This window comes from Chanodichthys erythropterus, chromosome 18, assembly GCF_024489055.1.
Source record: "Chanodichthys erythropterus isolate Z2021 chromosome 18, ASM2448905v1, whole genome shotgun sequence".
Classification (NCBI taxonomy): Eukaryota; Metazoa; Chordata; class Actinopteri; order Cypriniformes; family Xenocyprididae; genus Chanodichthys; species Chanodichthys erythropterus.
In genome coordinates this window covers 20,684,182-20,689,100 of record NC_090238.1, presented here as the reverse complement: position 1 = coordinate 20,689,100, position 4,919 = coordinate 20,684,182, and the positions used below count along the sequence as shown (strand labels likewise).

General features: G+C 36.7%; 1 pseudogene; it reads left to right on the top strand.

Annotated features, from left to right (window-relative positions):
- The first annotated feature begins 227 nt into the window (after positions 1-227).
- On the top strand, positions 228-2,820 carry LOC137006896 (interferon-induced protein with tetratricopeptide repeats 1-like; annotated as a pseudogene).
- Positions 2,821-4,919: the final 2,099 nt, after the last annotated feature.

Sequence of the window (4,919 nt, the reverse complement as noted above, 5' to 3'; positions counted from 1 at the left end):
AATTAGTCCAGCATATAGTGCAATGATTTTGCACTTTGTTATTTCAACTTTCTGATAAGGTTATCATCACGTTTCAGGTTTTTTATATGTCGATCATTAACAGTCCGCCCTATAATAAACCATGTCATAAATAGCTTTGTCCTTATTCATACATACTATGTATAATCTTGAAATGTACTGTGGACCTTGTGCATTTTCATTCACATGAAACAAAACCTTGTGAAGAACAGAAACTTATATGAGGAGGAGCCCGTGTTGACTGACACGGTATAAATACATCCGTGAGCTCATACAAAGTGCAGATCGCCACTGCTGGAGAGAAAACAACATCTACTAACATCTACCACTGCTGCCCAACATGATGGAGTAAGCGTTTAAAATTAATTTATGATAAAAACTGTGATTCATAAAAATACAAATTACATTCTATTGTTTCCAATTTTTCATCAAAGCTTTTAATGCTGTAATTTTAAGACTTACATAAAACTTTTAATTTAAGGTTCCTTGCTATGACTTGCTTCCTTCTTCTCTTTAATTGAGGATTTACTGTCAAACAGTTCCATATCCTCGGATCTAAACGTGTCAGCAGTAAATGTCCTCGTAAGGTTAATTTCTCTTTCTATGTAACTCCAGTTCCCCACTGAAAAGCAACCTTGAGAGGCTGGAGTGCCACTTCACATGGGATTTGGGGCAAAATCGAAATGAGCTTCTAAAGATGAAGAGGAACATGGAGGATGTGGACCAGGAAACGTGCACTTGGCTGGTTCACTATTACAACCTGCTGGGCTACATCCATCAGGCTCTTGGCTCCAGCACAGAGGCGCTGATGAACCTGGACAAAGCAGAAAGTGTGATCCAGGAGCAGGGAACAGAAGAGGCTGGAGTCCAGCTGCAGGTCAACAAAGCTAACCTGGCTTGGGTCTACTTCCATTTGGGAGAGATGGAGAAGAGCAAAGAATATCTAAAAGAGGTGGAGAGGCTTCAGGGAATGCATCCTGCTCCACCTGGATGCACTTTACACCCTGAAGTCAGTGGAGAAAAGGGCTGGACGCTGATGAAGTTTGACTTGTCAAAGAAGCGCCAGGCGATTGATTACTTTAAAATGGCTTTAAAAGCACAACCAGATAGGAAGGAATGGCACAAAGGACTTGCCATGGTGATGAACATGGAATTTGCACAATTCACTCCAGAACAGATTGTAGAGCAACTGAAAATCGCACATGAGAAAGACCCAAATAGTTTGCTCCTTCATGCTCATTATTTACTAAAACTATCAGAAAACACTGAAAGGGAGATGCAAGATTTACTAGAAAGAACTCTGGAAACTGGAAACCTGGAGGGTTTGCACATTATTCTCAGGTATTATAGTAAAGAGATTTCTTATGATAAAGCTCTTCAAATATCAGAGAGAGTTCAAGAAAAGTTCCCCTCTTCAGTTTTAGCATCAAAACTTTTGGCAAACAGCTACAAATGGAAGGTTTACAGCATGGAAGGCAGTGAGGAAAAGGAGATTTTTGCTAGGAAAGCCATTAAGCTCTATGAGGAGGTTGTCAGACATAACCCTTACTCATACAAAGTAAAGATAGCCCTTGCATCAATGTACAGATATGTAAACAACATGAATAGATCAGATGAGATTTATCAGCAGCTCCTGTCAGAGATAAAGGATCTTTCTCCTGAAAGGCAACAGCATATTTACTACAATTATGCCTTTCATCTACGTGACTGCAGACAGTATGATGAATCAATCCAATATCACATGAAAGTGGCAAAATCCCAAGTGATTCAGTTGACAAACAGAAGAGCATGAAGATTCTTCAAAAAACTGTGGAAAAAGGTAGAAGGCGTCACTGTGAGGAAATTCTGCTTATTCTGGAGAGAATTAATTTTTCTGATTAAAATGTCATACTTCATCAAAACACAAACAAACTAAATCCTTCCATTTGTATAAATTTGCCACAATTCTGAAAATTTTATTGGAGGTGGTAAAATTTTCTCCCTCTTGAAAACCATTCTCTGAAACTTCTATAAAACCAAAAAATACCAGGCTTTTTTTGACAAGTTTCAATCTTCATTGGGTCTTTCAATAAAATTTACCTTGTTTTCGGCCTACACCTCAAGACATTTTTGGCATATAAAAGGACTGAATATATTTGATTCTGCAATTTTGATTACAACAAGTAACATTTAAAGCATGTGATATTGATAATATTGTGTGGGCTTGACCTACTGTAATTTGATTGATGATTTGCATATTTACCATATAACAAATATAATGAAATCCATTGAGCTGTTTGAGGAGGTTGTCAGACATTACCCTAATCTTTTACATGAAAGAAATCCCAAAAAGGACAGATCACAAACAAAGAGTACAAGTCTTTAAAAGTATTATGAGGAGGGGCAGAAACCCTCGCTGCAGCATTTTCTGGAGGGAATTAAGACTTCTGATTATAATGTGCACTAACGCAACAGTCAACTTATAAACAATGTCCCAAAATCATACAACAATCATTATTGGAGGGTGTTCTCTTTAAATTTCACACTATGCATAATAATGAAGAAATGGTGAAGAAAATTAAGAAACACATATAAAGGGAACAAATATCTTAATTCCCAAAATATTGTATATACAGTTATATTTTGTCATGCTAATGGACTGTAGCTTCCACAGTACCTGTTCATTATTTCCACTGAGGTAAAACTACACTGTATAACACTTCTTGGAGCATGTGCTTATTGCTTCTGATTATAAATATTGTTCACAGAAAAAAAATGTTCACAAGTGCTTTTCTTTGAGACTTTCATTTCTGAAATGTAGATGTGTGGCTTACAGTATGTTTCTGTTTCAAATACAATAATAAACATTTAATTATAAACTGTTTTCACCGTTTTCTAATCTTGTTGATTAGGTTTTGACCTGCTTGACCTGTTGATTTTGTAACTTTGTTTTCAGTGTGCAGTATCATAAAAATGAACGCCCTTTTCTCACAAGTTGAGTGCATTTTAAATATGAATTTCTTAAGGGAACTTTGTAGCTTGCTGGTGTTTAGTCTATCCACCTTACTTTTTAAGCGGGAATTAAGGTATTTTTTGTGAATGTGCAAGACTGATTTATTTTTCTGATTTATTAGCCACCATAGGGAAATAAGAAGAAGAATATCAAAGTGCAGTAAACTGAACAAATAAGGCACTTGGACGCACTAGACGATTTTCAAAACCTAACCAATTTTAAAACTGTGGGAGACCAGAGACATAATGACAGTTTTAACCAGTTTTTAGCATTATAATCCTCTGAACGCAAAAACTAGATGATTCGACCGCATGAAACAAGATCACACAGAGACTCGCAAGTTCGAATGTGACTTGAGAAGAAAAATGAATGGAGGACAATCGACGTTGTCAGCAGGCTCTCCTGTCACACATTCTGCTTTACAGTGAAAAACACAATAGAAAAAAAATAGGAATATGGGCAAAGACTATAGAAATACAGTTCACTCCTATTAATTATGAATGGGAGAAACTGCAGCACGCAATATGGCTTGTATAATATAATGTGTATAATGTGTATAATACATCCAACCTGTTAGGTGTCACTGCAGCTACAGTTAGAAGCTCCGGTTCCCACAGAACTGAGACTCACGCTTAGGACTGCACAGTTTTTCGTCTAGCCTGAGAAATAAGCTCTTTAAACACCACAGCTTTGTGTCAGTGTCAGATTTTGTTGATGATTTGAAATATGTTATTTAAGTGAGTTTGCCAAGCAGTTTATGAGATGCCAAAATAGCTGCCAAGAGGCGTTGCAAATATGGCGGCTAAGTGAACAGACTTTCCTTGAAAGGGACTTTGATATGGGTAATCTTCTTTGTCAATACTCCACTTATAATGGCATGTTTGTGGATGCCAAGTTTCAGCTACAGAGGGACGCAACATCTGGTACGTGACACCTGCTCATCAAACATGTTTGATATTTATAATTTGGGATCGGGAACGCTCCGTCACGATTGGGAGCAGTTAAATAATCATAATGATACCACACAATAGAGAATTTTGTGGACAAAAAATTGTTTGTGATAAGCCTCGAATCGGGCCACAACCCCCAGCAACTTGATAATGAAGAGGTTGTCATCATCTAGTGGTCATCCAGTTTTTTTTTTTTTTTTGTTTTTTTGGTTGATCATTTAGATGTAATGCAGTTAATTTCAGCTTAATATTAGCCTGTTATAAAATGCATTACGTCAGCATGTCACCATTGTTGAGGTTTATATTTCTGTGTAAGAGGGTCTATGGCTGAAAAGATGCTTGAGAAGCCTTGCAGTTGTCAACCTGAAGCTTTTACCTGCACACCCACTGATGCTAAACAGGGTTGAGCCCAATCTCTATCTGGATGGGAGACCTCCTTGGAGACTGGGTAGCTGCAGGAAGAGGTGTTAGTGAGGTCAGTGGGTCTGATGCTCCAGTACAGTTGCAATAAGCTGTACTGTATAAAGGGTGTCACTCTGGTGTAAAATAGTCCATACAGCACATACAATGCCCCAGTACAGTCTCCATAAACTGTACTAAATAAAGGGTTAAAATAAACCCCAGAAAATAAGGGGTGTAACCCTGGGGCAAAAACAATCCCTACATTACATACAGTTAGTTAGTTAGTTAGTTTCACATCACAAATGATAATGTGTTTTATTTAGTTTTTACAACTTACATGGAAGCACTCTTTGTTTTTCATTATTATTTTTAATGTTTTTGAAGTCTCATATGCTCATCAACCCTGCATTTATTTGATAAAAAATACAGAAAAACAGTAATATTGTGAAATATTATTAAAATTTAAAATAATGGTTTTCTATTTTAATATACTTTAAAATATCATTTATTTATGTGATGCAAAGCTGAATTTTAATCAGCCATTACTCCAGTCTTAA